The following is a 10041-nucleotide window of genomic DNA, read 5'->3' as shown; positions in this document are numbered from 1 at the left end:
AACGAGTGACAAGTCAGCAAAACACACCTCCTGTGCTGCAGCGTCACAAGAAGGGGGATGACAGTGACACAGAGAGGACATGATGCTGATTTCTGTGCACTTGTCCGCCTCGTGCCTCCCCCCTGCACATCATCACCTCTGCACACCTGACAGTTCCTCATCTGCCTCCTCCTCCTCCGTCCCTATAGCTCGTCTCTGTGCTCCTCCTCCTCCTGCCTCTCTCTCTCTCTCTCTCTCTCTCTCTCTCTCTCTCCCCCTCTCTGTGTCCCAACCCTGCAGGCACTGTGGTGACCTCTCTGTGTAGTGTAGGATGTAATGTCCAGTCAAGCCCTCTCTCCCTCCTTGCCTTTTGTCTCTCTCCATCGTTCCCAGCCTGGCAGCGTCCCAGATTAAAAACATGCTTAAAAGATTCCCAGATTTCTCCTTTCCCCTCCCCCATCCTTCCTCCTTCTTCCTTTCCCATCCTCCCTTTCCTCTCCCCCCATCCCTGTGGCTCTCTGCAGCCTGACTCACTCCACTCTCTAAGAACATGGCACCAGTAAAGACAGCTAAGTATGGAATGTATACTGTTGTGGCCTTCCACGCAGAGTCCAAGAAACAATTAGCACCAAACTGGGGACTTTTGTGGCAGAAAACTTCAACAGTACCAGTGTTCCCTGGAGACTGGTTATGTGATCTACTAAAAAGGATTGACTAACATAAAGAAGGAAGAAACAACATTTCGCCATGGTCTCTGCATGTGCCCGATCCACCAATCACAGAGAGGGGAGCATTAGTGGGAAACATGGAGGAGTTAAAGGACAGAAAACACACATACCCTGCGCATGTCAGAAAAAGGCAGATGAAAAGTAAGGAAACAAAGTTAGTGTTCGATTTCACAGTAAGATTACCATCCTGATTGGGTTAGGCAGCTGAACCAATCAGGGAGCTACAGGGGGTAACAGAGGTAGCAGCAACCTGATTAACAACTAGTTAAACTGGGCGTGCGGATCTAAAATTAAGTGTAATTGAGCTGCTGCATGACCTATTTTTGAGACGGTGCTCAGCAGATGAACAAAAACGGCAGCACTACCTCTGCAGTGCTTTGAATGACCTGTGTTTAAATGTTTTTTTTTAAAGAGCAGAGGCATAAGAAGTCAGATATTCGTCTCTTGCAGAGTTCAGCTGAGAGTTAGTCGCTCCTCGTGAAATCACCAAACCTTTGAGACATCAGAAACAAACAGTCTCTTTCACACAACAAGAAAAACATGACAAATCCAGCTGTGAGCCATGGTAACAGTTTCTATGTGTTGGTCTTTGGCACAGAAATGGTCTCCAGGTGATTAAATTATATTTGCAGGTCCCCTGGCTTTCTGCTAGCACTAGCATGAAGCTGTGAAATGTCAAGAAAACTGTTAGCCCACTGCTTTGCTTCAGACATTCCTGTCTCCGCAGCCTAATTGCAGGTTAATAATAAAACCCTACCTGCTACGACAAATGGCAGATAAATTCAGCAGCTTGCTAAAGTACAAGAGACAACAGACCTGAAGACCAAAACCAGATCGAAGATGCTGGATTGACCTTTACCACCAGCTGTGGGTAGAAACACTGCTGTTAACCAACACACATGTGATGACTAGATTTTAAGCATGTTAGCATACTGAGGCTAACAGTTAGTTTAAACTGCTCTTGAGCTGAGTTGTTTGAGACTAGGATAGTTAGATCAGGAAAGATCTAAAAATAAATATAAAATAATAAAAGAAGGTGAGTCTATCCATCAGTACAATATGAAGGACAATCATCAATCATGTCAACATACAAGTAGTCACTGGATGATTCTGTAAACTTAAAAATAGCTAAAGCTCTTGGTAAGTGACCATCATGAGGCTGATTGGAAGTCTGACCACCCTGGCAGATCATCGTGCAGGTAGGTTGGATAATGCTGAAACACTATCTAAAGTGAACAGAAACACTGACACTCAGGTGTCATAAAAATGAAGAACAATAGGGTTTAATGTGAAATTTAAGCTATAGTTTTCAGAGGTTTGGCCCTCTGTGCTGACTGTCCAACCTCTTCATATAACTCATAGCGGTGAGTGCAATAGATGTCTGCACCAATCATGTGGACGGTGGATGCTGGACTCTTAATTTGGTGGAACAGCTCTCACTTTTTCTGAGTGCATACATTCTGGCTCTGCTGTGGCTGTGAGCCTCCACCCACACCGTGCTTTTATTCTGACAGCTGAGGTTCAAGCACCTTCTTCAGACCTGAAAACACACACACACAAAAAAAGCCATTTATCACAAAATGGCTGCTGGAATCCACTCTGCACTACAGATGGATTACATGTATCATGTCAAAGCATCAAAGTGTGGATTTTTCCTTGATGGGACTCAACATGTTGAATATGTATATCATGTCTTCATATCCCTGGGTACACTCCCACAGCCCACCTCCCCTCCTCCTTTCTTCTGGTGTCTTAGCTCAGCCTAAGTGTTATTCATCCTCTCCAACATTTACACATGCAACTCCATCCCTCTCACCCTCCTTCAATCTGCTTTTGCTCTCCTCTTTTTTTCCCTTCTGCCTGAAGCACCTGCAGAGAGAAGGCGGTGGCATGTTTAATGTGAAAATATAACCATAAAATTAATATGTCCTGGTCTTTAAAATCAAGATGTGCTGTGATGACTAGCCTGAGGGAGAGCAGTAATGAAGACTCGACTTCATCATGTAGAGAACAAAATGAAGGTGCGGGTCAAAGTCAGGCTGCTCTGAATTTAGGGGGTTTTTGATACAGAACTCCTCCTACTTGATTCTATTCTTTCTTTAAGGGCTAACATTACAACTGTGTCACTGAAACTCCCACAGTGTACAGAATTGTACGCAGAGGACAATTAGTTCTGACAGTAAATCTGATATTAATGATATATTATTGTTGTTCCTAAACATTCACGCGAAGCCACAGAAGTGAACACATCTGGAGCTCTGTTGTTTTTCTTTTTCTACTAAAGCTGATTATCAATTGTTTCCACCCACTGTCGAGGTGACCGAGAGTTCAATACACAGCAAATAGAAATAAACAGTAAAGCATTAAGGAACCATCTTCATCACTGACAATGCATAATGCATGTAATCACAACACAAGCACATACAAGCAAATGTTTCCAGGGGACTACAAAAGATGACGGACCTGTTTGGAGCATGCTTGTTGTTTTTCACCTTAGCCACTCAGAGTCTGTTGCTTTTGCTAATTATTACCCTGCCAAGTCAGATAATGTCTGACTCACACTTTTTATGGTCCCCCTGAAAACATTTCTGTTGTCTGTGGTGTTCCAGAGCTTCACTGAGAGGCTGGACTGTAGGAATGCTGCTTTCTTTGATTCAAGTGCACTTCCTGTTTTTAATCACAATTGTGCTTCCATGTATTTGTTAAGGTGTTAAATCTACCTGTGTGGAGTCTGCATGCTCTCTCTGTCTCTGTATGGGTTTCCTTCAGGTACTCTGGTTTCCTGTCTTACTAAAGTCTCCTAATCAGGTGTAAGTGTGAGTGTTGTGAGAGGCTGTCTGTCTATATGTTAGCCCTGCAATGGACTGGTGACCTGTCCAGATTGCACCCTGCTTCTCGCCCATTGTCAGCTGGGATAGGCTCCAGCCCCCCTGAGGTACAGGACAAAATGGGCTCATAGATTTGGCTACAAACATAGCTCCTTACACATTGTTTAGGCAAAAGCTTTACACCTTTTTTTCTACCACAGTGAAAGTCCCACCCAGAGCAACACACTTGACATTCACAGTGAGCGTCATTTCAAAGGCCTGGTAATATCAGCTTCTACTTCATTTTTTCTTGACAGCAAATGTGGCAAAATCACAACATGCAAAGCACGTGTTACAGTTTTCATCTCTTCTTTTGTTTTATTAGATTTATTAGATTAATAATCCAAAATGTAAATTTAGTTTTTTATGGTAATGTAATAAAGAAAAAGAAAAAATAAGCCAAAAGACTGTTTTGAATCAATTTCCGGAAAGTTTAATGTGTCTATTCAAACACACGTTTGGTGTTAAGTCACATCAGTTCATTAATTTGATGTAAACAACCACCAGTAATATCAGAGCAGGCTGCTTTATGAGCTTGATTTGAATGGATGGAGTTACTGCTTTTATGTTAAGTGTGCACGTGCCTCCTCTTTGCACAACAGTAATATCACCAGCAGTCTGTTTCTGCACATTTATCCTTTTAATTTCAGAGAATGACAAGGTCCTCTCACAATTTGGTTGCATGTTTTCTTTACAGGTGATCAGTGCTTAGAAGCAGCGGATATATGAGTTTTAATAAAGAAAGCCCATTAGGGTGATGTTTCTGTCTAACCTTTCTGCCTTTATCTTCTCATCCTTGAGCTGCAGATCAGACTGGGAGACTAAGGCTGCTGAAATATTTTATTTAGCAGCTGAATACACCTATTATATACCCCCCCCAATACGCTCATGCATGCATATGTTCACTCAAACACACACACACAAACTCCCAAATGTGCTGTTGTGAGCGGTGGAAACCCAGAGCAATTAAAATCAGGCTAAATCCATGCTGGGTGTGTGTTTTTCTGTTGTTTTTCTCTCTCTCTCCACACTTCATATTAGCAGTTTTTACTTCTTGCAGTGACAGTGGGCGTCCCTGCAGTGCCAGGCCTTTCTTATCAGTATGCCGCGTGCACTTCCTCTCTAAACATGGCCAAAGCTTTTGGGAGCCGTGAAGCTTCACTGATAAGATAAGAGACAAAGCCTTTTCCCTTTAAGGAATGCATGAAATAGAAAATAGGAGAGCCCTCCCTGTGGAATCAGAGGGACGGAATAGAAGTGATGAGAAATCATATGTTTGGAAAATGAAATTTAAAGTCAGATATGAGCAGGTGGGGAAGGAAAGAATTTACTTTTAGTCAAGGAACAAAAGCATATATACAGCTGCCACTTCTGGTGATGTTAGGTGAAGATGATCTGCAGAGCATATTTAAATACTTCGCCATGGCAACAGGCTCTATGATTAGGGGCAAACAGGCAAAACTGCTGCAGCACTTGGGATTGAGATGATACAAATTAAGGGAACTCTGGACGGTTGCCAAGGAGATGAAACAGGCGGAGGGGTTAAAGTCCAACCTAAACACACCTTAAAGCTATTTTAGTGACAGCGGAGCAGAGAGTGGGTGGGGGGAGGGGAGGACGAAACGGGGGGAGGGGAGGAGGAGGAGGAGGGTTTCTGACAGCCGAGCTTCACAAATAATCGTTAGACCTGCCGAGATGTGTGATCAGAGTTCAAAATCTTCCATCTGTGTGTGTCTACCTTTCATTGTTCTGATGTTTCGGTGTTTCGTATCTGCCAGCAGCCTCACACACCTCTGCTCAGTAAAAACACAAAAGGCTCATACTCTGGTTACACTTTCATGCATTTTTTATTGTTTATCTGTGGATTCACTCCCATCTGAAATACCACCGATTTGTTTTTTTTCTTCATGACATCATCTTGCAACAAACTGACAAAAGTGACATTATACACAGAGATAGAGAATTATGGCTTTGTGACAACAACAGGCCTCAGTTTTCAGTTTTTGTTTCTTTTCAGTGATTAAAGGTGCCGAAACAGGGACAACGCCCTGTGTGAAAAAGACATGTGCCAGAGGGTTTCCCAAAAAGGTCCCACATTATCTAGATTTACTAAAAAGTACATGTTAATGTATGGTATAAGTGTCCTCGTGTAGTAAAGAAGTAAAGTGACCAGAAACAATAAGTGCACATTATGTCCGGAGTGTTTTCTCCTTTTTTTTCATTTTTATATACAATTCTGTTGGTTCGGTAGGTTAATACTGTCACCTGAACCAGCTCTACTCACACAATGACAGTCTGTAACTTTGAGATTGTCTTGGTATATTGCAAATAACCAAGTCATCACTTCTATAAAGAAACATTCCTGTTCATTTTAATTTCATTTTATTTTGGGGCAAATTGGAACACTTCAAGCTGAATTATTTTGTTATAACCTTTAAATATTTTCATTATTTTCTTCACATTGACCAGTATCTATGAGTTTCTGATTAGCAGCCTCCATACATGTTTTAACTGAATTAGCAAACTTCCCCCTTTCAGTCAACAACTTAACAGGTATTCCTTTTAAAGGACACCAGTAACTTTGTATTGCACTTTAATGATTGAAAGCAGAAGCTGAAATATTCTGACTTCCTCACTGTGAGAACACGTGCAGCATGAGCAGCAGGAGTACAGTCTGCCATGCAGGGTTTGGCACTGTTCAGATGAATAGAGTTAAGTGAAACAAACATAAAGTATAAACATACATAAAAATACACAAAAACTGTGTTAATAAAGGCAAGGTTCTATCCTACATACAGTATCTGTGTTTGTTTTATTGCATGTGTGAAATGGTTATCCTCAGTAAAATCAGCATGGACCAAACTCCAAAAATGCTGAATCCTACATTTCCCATAATGCAAGTGTCTTCTGTTAGAGTAAATGAACTCCAGTAAATCAGCTTTATTCAATCAAGCAGTGTTTTTCAATCACAGATTTATTCCGAAATAAAAACATGGACCTAGATAATGTGGGACCTGAGTTATTTCATTTCTTTCCCTCTGATGAAAAACAACTTTGATGTTCTGAAAGCTTTCTTTTGGTGTTTTACGTTCTGTCTTCAAGATACACAAACGTGGAGGCAGTGAGTCGGTCATGTCATTGGTCATCAGGCTATACAAACTGTTCAGCCACTGTTCCCTTTACTTAGCACAACAAATATACAGAGAGTTTAAAAAAACAGTCAAGAAAAAGTTCGTAAAACAGTCAGGCAGTATTTAAAGTATTCAAAGCACAGTAGAAGAAGGTTTTTGTTCAGGCACTCGTTAAACTTGCTCTGTGTCGTTTTTCAAATCCAGTCCTGATTGCCTCACTTGTTGAATAACTGTTACACAGCCATGAAATACTGTCTCAATATTTTCTCATTACAGCAGGGTGTAATGAGAATGTGAGAGCGACACACATGGAACTAATAAAATCTAAGACACATATTACATCTCCAGTCCTCGTGTTTGTGTGTGTGTCCGTGTGTGTGTTGTGTCATTTACTGATTTTTTTTTTATCACTATGAACTTGTCATGAATTTCAAATACACAGGGAAAAAAACCTACATTAGTCCTACATTCAAGTGAAGACAAAGAAACACAATATGTACAGTGATGCTGTTACAGAGTCCAAGTGAAACAATAACCTCAAAGCCATGTTATAACATAACATTTTGATGAATGACAGTCAGAAAGGTTGGACTATTGATGTCTTACCCAGAGTCACATGAGAAGACCAGTTTTAGAAGTCCAAACTGAATTTTGTCAGTCCAATCAGATCATCCATCATTCACTGTGAGTTTTATATAATAATGCATTTAAGCTGCCACCTCCTAATAATTCCAGTGTATGAAAAAGTGTCTCAAAATGTATTTTGGATTCTGCAAATACAGAATAATAAAATAAGAAAAAATACAGATGCCCTTTGACCCTATATTAGCATTCTGCTAATGGATACTGATTGGTCAGGAAAAATTATGGCTGACTGTGACACTCATATGGCATATTATATCTTATTTATCGCCTCTAAATTAAATAAATATATTTATCTGACCTGGGCTAAGACAAATTATCTATTGTTGTTGCCAATCATAAGGAAAACAACCCTATAATTGACGCCACTAATGATGATTAATGATGCCACAGTATTTTAAAAAACACTGGTCTGTGTAAAACTGAATCCTCCTATAATCACTGATATTAATTTAAGGCCTTTTGATTGCCTTTTGCTGGAGAACATAATGTGTAAATGTAAACAAGCATTCTATCTTTAGTCAACAGATGTGATATTTGATTTGCCAAATGAATAATTTCTCAGTCTCCTTATGTTGGGGCTGGATTTTCCTTCATCATGAACACTCATCACAGTAAAACAATGAAATCAGTCTCAACCGAGCTGAACAGTGTAACTCCTGACAGCTTTGCTTCTGCTAGCTGCTCGTGTTAATATCAAATGGCAACTTTTCAAGTTGAGGTTTTAAGGTGCTTTTTAAAGGGTTTTTTGATCCTCAATGTTTTCTCAGACTGTGAAGGAACATAGGATCATTCAGGCAACTATATGACAGTGTTAAGAAAAAACATCACCAAAAACACAGCCACGAGACATTTTGTTTTTGCCTAGATAACACAGTATCATTTTGCATAACCGCCCCATGTCACCCCCATGAAAAGAGTCTCTGCTAAAGGCAGCCATGAAATGCTTTTAACAGTGTCTGTTGGCACCTCAGAGCCAATTAAAAGCTGTAAGATGCCTCCATCAGTTCTGCTGCTCCCAGCGTCACTGTCAACGGGGAAGACATCAGCCCCCAAAACCACATCCTAAATTAATCTCACTCTGAGATATTAACATGACTGACAATTAACTCCAATTTCCATTTAATACCCCGAACCCCTCCCACAGCGGTATGACTACACACACATGCCACATCTACACACCAGTCTCATTACATGGACAGACAGTGATTCCCAGCAGGCACAATGCAAGTGTGAAGTATGTGTGTTAGAGCATATCACAAGCTTTGTTGAGTTAACAACAGTGATGCTTTATGCCTTTTTTTCCTTTTTTTTGGAGAGGTGTGGGGGGTTGATAAATGACATTAAACATCAAAAGTAACATCACTAAGTATGAGCTGTGAGCACTACAAAAATGCAGTGAAGGGTTCCACTTTAAAGTGTAATAAGTAAAACACATTACAAATTTCTCAAAATACATTTTTGCTTAAAGACGTGCACTTAAACAAGAAAGGTCCTTTGCACAAACAGTATTTCTGGAATGAAAGCCTTCATCAGATGTGTCCCTCTTTGACCTGTTTTTTTGCAGAGCAAACAGCCTGTTTCTCCTCTCCAAACGTAAAAGCCGATCGAAGAGAAATCTTGCTTTCAGGCACAGTTTGCACACTATTATCAAATTGCACCTCCAAAACAGAAATTGCACTCATTACTTCAGCCTACAACAATGCTGGCACTTCCATCCAATTCCCCTGTTCACCCTTCACTCTGATGACGAGCCACTGACTCTGGATCAGACGCAGCCTGTTGGCACTGTGTGGTTGGCACTGAGGAGGATGATCCTGCTGATCTGGGATCAGACTGAGCTGTAATGGCACTGAGTGAAAAGAAAAAAAAAAGATAATACTGCTCACTTGTTCTTGACTTACAGCCTACTGTCATTTAGATAACCTACAGTAAACTGTGTTTTCTGATTAGAGCACCAGTAAAAGAATCAGATATCAGAACAAATGTGCCTTTTAAAGGGAAGGCAAAAAGCCAGTATGCACTGATTTAGTGATTTGATGGTCAATATACACTGTTTTTATGTGAAATTAAAACTGGGCTTTAGGCTAGTATACATTTAGAGGGATATCATTCATTATACAGCTCCATAAGGAATCATGATTTTAGGTTAGCCGTCTGTCTGTCCCTTCTTGTGAAGTTAATATTTTTAACATCTTAAAAAATCTCCTTAAATTTGACAAAAACATTCAGAATTTAATGATCTAATATTACTGTGAAGAATAACTCTAGGCCTATGAAATAAGGCAGATTTGAAGGTGACTAAAACTGCAGTTCCTTCCAAGTCTGAGGGTGGCTCGAAGAAAGAGTTAACTGCAGAGGAAGCATGTTCTATCGAGGTGCTGTGTCGGATGGATACCTGTCAGCATACCAGGAAACTAGTAGCTGAAATCAACACTTTTCTGGTCATAACTCAACAATCTATGACACCATGGTAACCATATCTTTGCATGCTAAATCAGTCACATTAACCTTGGGTACCCACTATAGTGAATGCTTCTGATTGGTCCTTATTCACATGCCCTACATGTAACACCTAATGTCAATACTTAATATCTTAAATTCATTCAAGGTTATTCTTTTGTGATTCTTTCACATTCTTTCATTTTTCCAATTTCTTGAAAATGTTTGTTATTTAAGGTATGTAGCTGTGAA

This window comes from Parambassis ranga, chromosome 1, assembly GCF_900634625.1.
Source record: "Parambassis ranga chromosome 1, fParRan2.1, whole genome shotgun sequence".
NCBI lineage: Eukaryota > Metazoa > Chordata > Actinopteri > Ambassidae > Parambassis > Parambassis ranga.
Note: the sequence above shows the minus strand (reverse complement) of the source record.